Raw genomic sequence first — 12,018 nt, 5'->3', positions numbered from 1 at the left:
ACCAAATTAAAATAGATTATCGGTGCAAGAAAGAGATGAATAATATAGAAATACAGTCAAGTTTCCGGTGATCATTTTAAAACTATTGTCATAACTTGTCACGGCCAAAGACAAGAGTTGATGAAACTGAAATTATTGTTAGCAAAAACTGAGGAACAGTTCATGACAATGACATTGATCATTGGTATGAATGTATTGCTTTTGGGTCAAATTTTGATAAGGATCTGTAAGCACGGTAATGTTACACAAGCATAAAATCCTTTCAAAGATGTTCTGTTTATGAAATTTCATCTGATGCCTGGCACTTGCAGGATGAAAAGAAAAAAATGTTGTCAATCTAGCAGACGAATGTGTTCCTTCTGTGACTGTCTATAATATAATTAAAGATAGAGCAGAGAGGGACTAACAACGTCTTTTCTGTAAGAAAAGGGTAGCAAGACAGAAAAAAATCAGTAAAATCGATTTTGTACTGTATATAGGCAGTAAAGCATCTGCAATCGAGCTCCTCTCTAAATGTAGAAAAAGTATTTCATCCTTGGGCGTCTCTGACTCTTATAATAAGTTATCGCATGAGGTGTTTATACTTGCTGAGAGTTAGAATGATATTACTGTTTTCTCGGTGAACTTATAAATGTATTGGATGTGAAGTAACTGTGGCACGGTGGTTATAGAAAGCGATTTCCGACTAATATGTACCCAGTTATAATCCAGTTCGTTCTCCGAGAATACTTTCACTTTGGATGTTGAAAACTTTTACGTGGTTCCTCCTGTAAGTTCCTGATGTATTTCTATAAAGATAACTGGGAAACCAATGTCAGTAATAAACCGTCTGATTCATATAAAATGAATTAATGAATGAATGATTAGATAAACATTATCTATATAAAATCTAGGGTGAACGTCAAAGTAAGGTGCTTATAAAAATAAGGGGCATATTCGGGAAGAGAAACATTTCTTGGTTTTAATTGTACCAAATATGGTTAGATAGATTTTAAAATTGTGTATTTATTAACTACTAGCATTTCAGCCCCGCGTGTCCCAGGTGTTTGGACGTGTATGTTGAGCAAAATAAAGTGATAGTAGGAAGGCAGGCTCGAACCCGTACCGCAAAGGAGGAAAAGAACGGGGTAAAACCTAACATTTATGCTGTTACGACCACCGCCAAACCGGAAGCGACATTTTTTAAAATTAACGCTAGACAATCTAAAGGAGAGGATAACTTTCAAAAATATCGGCGAAAAAAGTGACCCACCTTGTAGAAAAGTGCCTAGTTGAAGGGGAAGATATTAATGTTTTTAGCCAATTTTTCGATATTTGTCGTATGAAAGGTCGAACTTTAAAACGATACTGATCTTGGTAAAATCTGTCGCCTCTATTGAAAGTTTTAAGCAGACATGCAAACAGACATACATACATACATTTATATATTAGTAACAAAAGATTTTCGGCCCAAACTGATGAAAAAGCTTGCCTTATCTTTACCCTTTATGTACAATTTCAAATATTTAGACCAGAAATTGTCTGAGTAATTTGGAAGAGACCGCAGAGGTTAATTTTTTTTTAACTTTGACTCCTATTATGACCCCATAAAATGTATTGTTTTGGGCTCAAATCAAGTTATTAAGTTAGATCCATGTCCAAGGAACCTATATCTATAATTTCAAGTGCGTAGACCCAAAATTGTCGGAGGAGTTTGGTAGAATTCTCAAAGGTCAAATCGTTGAACTTTGACCCCTTAATCGCTAAATGTCTGGCCAAAAACCGATCACATCTCAGTACTCTGTATATCAAATTTCCAGTCTGTAGGCTAAAAATTGACAGAGTTATTGCGTAGGGAAATGTACACAGACACACAGACGCACACACAGAAACACGTTCACTTTTATATATATATATAGATTCAATGAAAGGTATTTTCTTGGATTACCTTGTATTAATTAAAAATGAATACTTAAAAGTGTAGGACTTCGTTGGTTTGCCATTTTGAAATACGTAATTTAATGTCGTTCATTCGACCATATATTGTGGTATTCTCCATTTATGGTTCTATATTAAGAACACGTTTCCATTTGCCATTAAATAACCGTAGATGTCAATTATATGTGATTTAATTAAATGCTTAATTTTCAATGCAGACTGATTTCTCATAAAACACTAGAATTTAAGAGATAAAGTCCGAGTATGTTATTCTCATTCAAATAGTTTTTCTAAATTATTGGAACAAACAGTGTTAGGTGCGTCTACGCATTTCTTAAAAAGGTTCTGTCAACCAGATTATATATCACGCTACAGTTTGAAGTAGCATCTACTCCTCCATTATATTTTCTTAATCTGTCTATTTAATTATCAGTTCCACATTTTATCGAAGAACACCGGATCCGATCTAGCTTAAATTTCGTATGGACCGTTGTTATGCTAAGGTACAGTGAACTAATAATTAGGCTATTCGCTGGATGCACCATTATAAAGTAATAATAATTAGTATTTTTGCACATTTTGTTGAAAACTACGTGGCATATCTGGCCCAACTTTTGTATGGACCTTTGTCATAATAAAGAATAACGAACTAATTATGATGGTTGCCGTTCGATGCACAAAAAGTTTAGGATAATTATTAAGTTACATTTTTTTTTCGGAAACCGGTGAGCCAATCTAGTTAAAATATTGTACGGACCTTTATTGTAATTAGACGCAGCGAACGAAACATTATGATATTATATAGATCAGTAAGGGATAAATATGTCGCATGTAAAGAATATATTTGTTTGGAATAACCGAGTGGTTGTGGCAACAGCAATCGAGCAAGTCGCACTAATAATCGGGAGTCTGTGATTGTACCTATTTACTATGCCTCCCCACGGGACAGAGTTGGACACCAGGGTCGTTTTTTAACGTGGAGAAAAGGTACAAAAATAAAAATTGTCTCAGTCGTGAAGGATTTCTCCTCCACCTAAAGAGAACAAGAAATAGAAGTGCAGCATCTGAAGAACAGATGGTATTTATTTGCTCCCCCACAGAGCAAATTAGGCACAAGGCCGTTTTTAATGTGAGGTAAAAACCAGCTCCCCTAAAAGTAGGCAAAAAGGGGGCACTCTGGTTACCAAAAATAATAATTGTCCCAGTATAGAGGGTTTCCCCTCCATTGACTGGTACAAATTATCTTAAGTGCAGCATCTGAAGAACAGATGGTATTTATTTGCTCCCCCACCGAACAAATTAGGCACAAGGCCAATTTTTAATGTGAGGAGTGAAGGGAGGGGGAAGGGAAATGGGGACCAGCTCCCGAGAGGTGGGAAATGGGAGCTGGTTAAAGGTCAGGCATGTGGGGTTGCCCCCACATCTGGTCTTTGTTAGTCATAGCTAGTCATAGCTTGCAGCATCTGCCGGAACAGATACTACACTTTGATCTTGGCCACAAGGCCAAGAAAAGGTGATTGTAGCTGGTGATGATTTTCAGTGTTAGGCTTTTGGTGTATCTTTATTCATTTTCTCATATGTTGCTCTACCCGTGTTATTTATGGCGTACAACAGTCTATCATATTTAGTAAGAAAGAAACCTGGATCATCAATATTTGAAAATGTTGGGTATCAGTCTTTTGCATTTAAGTACAGATCCATCAGCCTACTGTGTGCCATGAAGTAAGTTGCTTGAGCCCGTGATAAATAGATAAGCTGGCAGCACATCAGCAAAAACAACCTCTTTAATGACGTGGAATATGATTTACGTTCTTAAAATATACTTATGTGCTGATGATAATATCACATGTCTTCGTTTCTAGGAGAATAGTTCTTGATATATCTAAGGTATTTGATGATACGGTTTGTCATAAAGGTGTACTTCATAAAATCTCCGGCTACAGAATAGCTGAAAACATTCTCTCAACGATAAAAGCCCCTTTCTCTAAAATGTTTATTAACGTAGTCGGCGGTAAGCAAGTATCTGAAGCTGGGCCCACCTCTCTTTCTGATATTCATCAACGACCTTCGAAACAACATCATTCGTTCATTTGTCGACATCTATGGAGACGATACTACCATTTATGACAACACTTGTAAGGTCATAAAAGATCAACATATTTCTGATTCTTTCTCTTTCGACATAAAGCGATTGATGCAATTGAGTAAAAATGGCTAATTACATTTAAGCATCTAAAAAATATACTTCTATCTGTTGCCCCTCAACGGTCATATCTTCACTTGACCCCATTTAAAATGAACGGCTCTCGTCTTGAGAAGAACACTACTTCGATAAAGTTGAAGGACTGATCTTTACCCCTGACTTTAAATGGAAAATCTACATCAGATCCATTGCCAAAATTACTGAGAAATTAGCGCTTGTTTGTTCAAAATGACTTCATATACGTAAATGTTATGACGTCATCGTCATGTATGACAACATAGCCGATGACGTTACACATTGCGTCATAGTAGATAACGTCATGTGTTACGCCATATATGACATGTGTGGAGTAGGAAAAAATGAAAGTAGATGCGCCGGGCAACGCCGGGTGGCCTGCTAGTATATATATATATATATATATATATATATATAGAGAGAGAGAGAGAGAGAGAGAGAGAGAGAGAGAGAGAGAAAGAGAGGAACAGATAGATAGATCTATCTATCTATATCTGTTTCCTCTCTCTCTCTCTCTATATATATATATATATATATATATCGAGAGAGAGAGAGAGAGAGAGAGAAAGAAAGAGAGAGAAAGAGAGAGAGAGGAAACAGATAGATAGAGAGAGAGATATGATGATGATGATGATGATGATGGAACGATTAAGTTGTGTGAGAAATTCCATATACAGCTGCCATCTTTCTTTTGGCCGGCTATACAGCTTTAGTAGCCGGTCTGTGATTGGTTAAAATTAGAATGTGCCAGGTTATTTAACTTGGCACCTTTTTTGTATACATCCGTTTATTTTTCAGTCTAAGAAAAGCACGTGAACGGGATTGATTCAAACACAACGGTTTTCTTTCTAAGGAGCCAAGACAATTCCTTCATGGACACCAAACAGTCGGATAACGAAGGACACATCTCTACAAGCAGAGACAACTTATTTTGCTGAACCTAATCAAATCAAGGAGGACATTCTACAACTGTTCTACATGTTATCATCCAAAATATTGGATCTTTTCTCATTTCTTCATAAGACCCAAGGGACTCACATTATGCCTGATTATAGGCGCCATCATTCCCGCCGTGTTCTCCATGATCATCATGGATCCTTCCTAGGGAACAAGGAACTAACATTCCAACAATAGGAATTCATACTAAAGGCTCCATGCGTATGGGACAAATCCGGCTACCGTTTTGCAAAAAGACTATACCAGAACCAAAGAAATTTCATTGCTGTTACTTATGAATAAATTTTGAGTTTAAAGGTATGACTTTTGTTTGTGGAATTCATTTGCTTCTGCAGGGAGGAAATTGAGTGTGTAGGATAGAAATTTCTTACAGTTGTTACCCTGAACAAAATAAAACGCTACAGTGTTATTTAAAAACTTTTATTGAAAAAAAATCAATTTAGGTAACTTGATTATATAGTAGAGCGTACATCTATTCAATGTAGCCGTGTCCAGCCCCAATCACCACCTCTATACAGGTCCGGAACTGTGAGCATATCTTTTCAACGAACGCCGGCGGGAGATCGGTGGATGGAGGCGATCAGGGTGGTTTTGGTGTTGTGGGAGGTCATGTTGGTGATGTTCTCGATGTATAAAAAAACAAAGTAGTCCTGCGTGTTCAAATCGGTGGAGGAGCGAGGCCATTGAGAGAATGGGACAAAGTCGTAGCATTCTTTCTAATATCTAGCCTTGATCTCTTTGGACTTGTCGGCAGGCGCCGAGTTCTGCTGCCACACCCAGGGCCCGCCACCAGCCATCCGATTGCATCAGAGAATCACCACACTCTTTAGCACATTCAGGTACACTTTGGTATTAACTTTCATGCCGATTTCGAAAATGTGAGGTGGCATGATGTGACCCTCACATGAAACCACACGGAAAATCATAACCGTGACCGAAAACTTTGTTTTCGTCACACTCATTACGTCCTTATTATTTGTGGCAATCCAGCGATGCATTTTGAGGGTGCGGGAAATGATCCCGTTTTCATAACTTGGATCGGCAGAGAGCATGAGTTGTATAGCGGCGCAACGCTGGGCTCGTTCGTTTCATACTGTGTCACTTTCAGACATTATAAAAAGGCTCCTGTCGCTATTGGGACTCGTACACAACTGGCCAAATAGTAGATGGTCTGCGGTCTGCAACAAAAATAAATAAATAAAACCGAATTTCATCAAACGGAAATGGAATTGTGTCGTCTTTTCTATTTTGACAATTTATCATTTCACCCTGTAGATACTCACACGCACACACGCGCACACACATACACACACACACACACACATACGCGCGCATAAAGTTTTAAAGGAAAAATTGTAACCAACATTTCAAAGCAGTTTGTCTTCTTATGTATTTTACAGTTGACCGAAGTTAGGTGCATTTACATTGATTTACATGCGGATACTCTTACTAATTATTTTTATCGAAAAAAACATCATTCTGCACTTAAATAATATATATATGCATATATATATATATATATATATATATATATATATATATATATATATATATATTGTTTTCTATAAACTATTTCTATACTTCAAAATAATAAGCTTTGGAATAAAATATCATTGTTATATTTTGCGGTAATTGAACGTTCTTAATATAATTGTGTGTTTCGAATTCTACTTTGATATTTTGTAAGACAAAGATCTAAATTGAAGGAAGGCTAAAATAAAACCGAATATTAAAGAAAATCAATAAACTATTGATAATGACATGTAACGCACAGTACTGCGAAATAATGAACATTTCTTTTGAAAATATCTCTTATATACTTAGACACAAAAAATGTTTCCATAGCATTGTTTTCTTTATTATGACAACGGAAAGAATGAGGGCTTGTATGGAAGGTTAGGCAACTCAAAGTATTTTCTCCGGAACTACACATGAAGGGAGAAAAATTATTAGAATTCTTAACTGTCCTTTATATGAAAAGATTACGTAAATGGTTTATTAAAGTATAAATACAAGAGGATTCCCCTGAAAAATATGCCAGGCGTGCTATTTTAAAATATAATGCACAATCTTCTTGCGATTAAACCTATGATATCTAGTATCAATAAACTTAATTTTATTTATAACTAGTCCCCCAAGTTTTAGTTATGAATTTATCTAAATCAAATACTAACTGCTAGTGAACACTTCAAATACAATTAACTACTTCTGTTACATTAAACGTTTCTTTCTAAAAAAAAAATCACGCTTTTCCTCTCCTAGCTTAAAATCAATATCAAATTATAAAATAATGTTATAGTGTATGAAAATATATAAGAGTTGGATAAGATGGCTCTATTTTATACATATTTTATGTCATAATAATTTGCATCTATTCTTTTGAAACTATCACGACGCAAAATTGTAAAATAATGATTTTGTAAATAAAATAAAAACCTATACAATCTGATAAGGAATATTATAAACTCTTTAATCCAATAAAACAAATGATCTTTTTTTAAATCTTATTGTGAACTGTGGAATAGTACATCGGGCGTATTATATGAAGGGGGTTTCTTTGACCGAACACCGGTAACTTCATTCATGCTAATAATATAGGACTCATCTCTCTATGTGTGAGAATTTACAAAAGCAGGAAAGGAGCCATCCTTTACCAAAACCTATGATCCCAGATCAGATAATCTTTATGAAAACAAAACCTTTTATATTTTCCGGTTCGGAATTATTAAATTCGGTGTAACAAAATAATAAGGCAATCACGTTTTACTACACCTTGAAAAACGATATATTATTTCACATCATGTATAATGGAACACCTGTAGATTTAAGAATCTCGGCTACCGAACATCTATTAAATTTTATAATTTAAAAAAAAAACGGAGATTTTTTTTTTTACAAGGAAGTCACCACTTGTCAAGGCCCGGAAGCCACTCGGGGATAACGGTTATTGCGTGTACACTTACCAATGGGATAGTATCATAGTAATCGTTAGTATTGGCGATTTGATAAAGTGTCTTACTTTAGGGGGCGGTTCATCAGGTATTTGTTTATGTTGGACTTGAAGACATCCAGGTTGTAGTCAGGTGGGAAACAGGCAAGCGGCAGAGAGTTTCACAGTCGTGCACTTCTAAGAAAGAAGCTTCATGGAATCTACGTTTTGGTTTTAGCACAGATAAAAAGTGGGGGAAAACTTTTTACAGTGGTTTCAGCTAGAGGGGTATTTATCGTGAAAGATTGGCGAGGGGAGACCAGAAATTGGAGTTCAGACGACCACCTGCCATGGAAGTAACGATAAAACACAGACAGGCTCGCAACGTCTCTTCTGTGGGAGAGAGGTTGCAGGGAAGAGAAAAAAGCATCCCCTACTAAGCCACGAAGCCTATTTTGTACTCTGTCAAGGCAGGATAGGCTGTTTTTAGCAGCTCCTGCCCAGATGTGGCAGCAGTACTCTATCCTTGGACGTACTCGGCTTTTATATAGATAGAGATCCACGATGGATAGCCAAAGGATTACTTCATAGAGAGAAAGCCTGAAAGAAAACGATGCCAATCAACTGCAAACAATTTACAAGTTTATTGTCCAAGTAAAAAATGCTAAGGCACAACTGAACTCAGAGATCTACCACTCTCTCAAAAATTGTGAACTACAGCTCGAGAAACAAAAACGATGCTTGAAATAAAAAGAGGGATAAGTAATAATAATATAATTATTACAGTAATAATAACAGCAATCATAACAACAACAACAGCATTAATAATAATAATAATAATAATAATAACAACAGCATTAATAATAATAATAATAATAATAATAATAATAATAATAATAATAATAATAATAATAATAAATAAACGGATAAATCCACCCAAGCAAGAAGACCGAATGTCGTAATAATTAACAAGAAAGAAAAGCCCTGTCAAATCGTAGACATTGCTGTTCCAGCTGACCACATGGTGAATATAAAAGAAAATGAGAAGCAGAGCAAATATACAGAGCAAGCCAGATAGCTTAAAAGAATATGGATGATGGCAAAAAAAACAAGATAATATCTTGAATAGTAGGAGCAGTAGGAACAATTCCAGAAAACTTTGAAAAAGGAATGGGAGAAATTGGAATCAAAGGAATGTTTGGAAAGATGCAACGAATAGCAATAATTAAAACAACTGAAGTATTAAGGAAACCCCTTGAATGCGGAGACTAATACAAATGAGCCACAATCACCGGCTAAGCAAACTGCTGGAGTGGAATATGGCTAGTGTCAGCAAGAAACCAATGGTAAGTTGCTGTTGCGGTAACGCACATTCATTTGGAAATATTATCGAAACATGCAAACATACATAATAGTATGCCTGAGATTGATCAACGTAATAGAAAATGCAATGAAAACATGGAAACTTGAACTTACAGTTGATGTAACTAAGATTAAAATACAAAGAAGTGTCGTCCAAGGTGATTCCCTATCACCACTACTGTTCATAATTACCATGATTCCCTTTAATATACTAAGAAAATGCCAAGTTTACTTATACAGATAAAAGCATGAACCACCTAATGTACATGGATAACCTAAAGATATTTGTAAAACCCAAGAAGGAATTAGACGCTAATAAATACAACCATAATCTTCAGCCAAGATATCTGAATGAAATCTGGCATGGGAAAGTGCGCACTGCTGATATTGGAAGGGGAAGACTGGTAAGAACTCAATCAAACAGAGGTGATGACACTAGATAAACATGATAGCTAAAATATTTGGGCGTTCTGGAAGCCGACACAATAAAAACAACAGTAATGAAAGAGATAATTGGAAAGAAATACCTTAGAATACAAGAAATCTCATAGACACTAAACTATATAGTTGGAACATATGGGCAGTGTAACTAGTAAGGTACTCTGGACCATTTATAGGTTGGACCAAAGACGAACTGAAGCATATTGACCATAAGATAAGGAAATTCATGACTATGCTCCCACAGGATGATACTGACATACTCTATGTGAAAAAGAAAGAAGGACGAAGAGTGCTAGTCTGTATAGAAGACTCATAAATGACACAGCAAAAACACTTAGAAAACTACATAATGCAGAATACTGGAATAATAATTATTGAAGCAAAAAAAAACACGAAAAGACAACAAAAAATACAGATATGTAAAAAACGATGGATAAGACAAGAAAAGAAACAATGGGAAGAGAAACAATTACACGGACGATTCCTAAGGATGAGAAAAGATAAGACAAATAAAAACACTTAAAACATGGCTACAAAAGGGAAACCTAAACAGAGAAACGAAATCTCTAATAATAACCGCTCAAGAATCAATCACATCAAAGCAAGAATCGACAAGACACAAGCAAACAGTAAATGCAGACTTTGTGGACAAAGATACGAAACAATAAACCATATAATAAGCGAATACAGCAAACTAGCCTAAAAGGAATAAAAAAATACACACGATCATGGGTCATAGATATACAAACGAATAAATCCATCAAAACAAAAAAGGGATGTCATACTAGCCAAAGAGAAGGAAAAGTCCTGCCAGCTTGTATATATTTGGCGAGAAGCGGAGCAAATACACTGAACTGGACAGAGAACTTAAAGGGATATGGAAGACGAAAAACGTCAAGATATCACCACTAATAGTAGGAGCGCTAAGAACAATTCATAAAAAAACTTCAGAAAACAGAATGGAAGTGGCTGAAAGAATGCAACTGATAATTAATAAAAATGGCTGAAATGTTAAGGAAAACCAATGAATGCAGAGACTAACACACATGAGCTACAAGCACGAACTGGACAGGCAGAAAATGCTATAGATGCAAAACGCAAAGAAGCATCACATGGAATCATGAAAACTGAAGCTATAATTGTAAGTTAACCCCTTAAATTCCCTTTCCTTATTTTCTGAGTGTCGCTAAAAACTGACGTCACATCGAATTAGTGAGAAGGGTGAAGGAGGTTGGAAACACCGAGGACAGAAAGCACTAACCAGACAGACCTCCGCTATATGAGTGCAGAGAGGACTGGGATCTTAGGGAGGCGTTTTTCCACCCAAATTCCATTAAAAAATAATGGTCACCGCTAACGAGAAATCAATGGTAAGCAGCTATAACGATAATGCAAATTAATCTGCAATTTTTATCGAAAAGGTTGGAGAGTACTGGAAATCTGGGGAGACTTGTTATCACTCTGACCCGAAGAACACTACACGTTGTTCTCAAAGATGATGCCTTGTGTGACTAAATAATAATAAAAATATAAGGGCACTAGGTGAACACGACACTTAAAAGTATTTTGGAATTCTGGAAATAGATATTAACAAACAACTGAAATTAAAGAGAAATTTGGAAAAAAATGCCGCAGAGGAATTAGAAAACTCATAGAAACTAAACTATATAGTTAAAAGGTACTAAAAGCTATAAACACGTGGATAGTGTTACTTGTAAGACGTTCAGAACCAAAGAGGAACTGTGACATCTTTACCAGAAGACTTATAACCATGCATAATGCACTAAACACTGAATGACCCTGTGTGAAAAGGAAAAAAAGGAGGAAGAGTACTGGTTTATGTAGAAGACTGTGTGGATTACATAAACAATTGAAAAACATACAATGCAGAACAGCGAGAGGATAATTACTACAAGAACAAAAAAACAGTGAAAACAACGTAGAGGCAAGGGATAAGACGAGAAAAGAAAATTTGGAAGGGAAACAGCTACATGGACGGTTAATAAGAATTGCAAAAGATGAGACTAATGAAAACATTTTGACATGACTACGAAAAAGAAAGCTGAACAGAGAAACGGAATCGCTGATAAAAGCACAGAATATAACGCGATTAAAACCAACCATATCAAAGCAAAGATCAACAAAATACAAGAAAATAGCAAATGCAGATTCTGTTGACAAAAGAAACAAATCA

General features: G+C 35.8%; 1 pseudogene; it reads right to left on the bottom strand.

Moving 5' to 3' along the window:
* Positions 1-3,268: 3,268 nt before the first annotated feature.
* On the bottom strand, positions 3,269-3,432 carry LOC145243012 (U2 spliceosomal RNA; annotated as a pseudogene).
* Positions 3,433-12,018: the final 8,586 nt, after the last annotated feature.

This window comes from Euprymna scolopes, chromosome 2, assembly GCF_053919585.1.
Source record: "Euprymna scolopes isolate OS-2025 chromosome 2, ASM5391958v1, whole genome shotgun sequence".
In the NCBI taxonomy this organism is placed as follows: Eukaryota; Metazoa; Mollusca; class Cephalopoda; order Sepiida; family Sepiolidae; genus Euprymna; species Euprymna scolopes.
The sequence above is the reverse complement of the archived record's forward strand: the minus strand, read 5'-3'. Positions and strand labels throughout refer to the sequence as shown.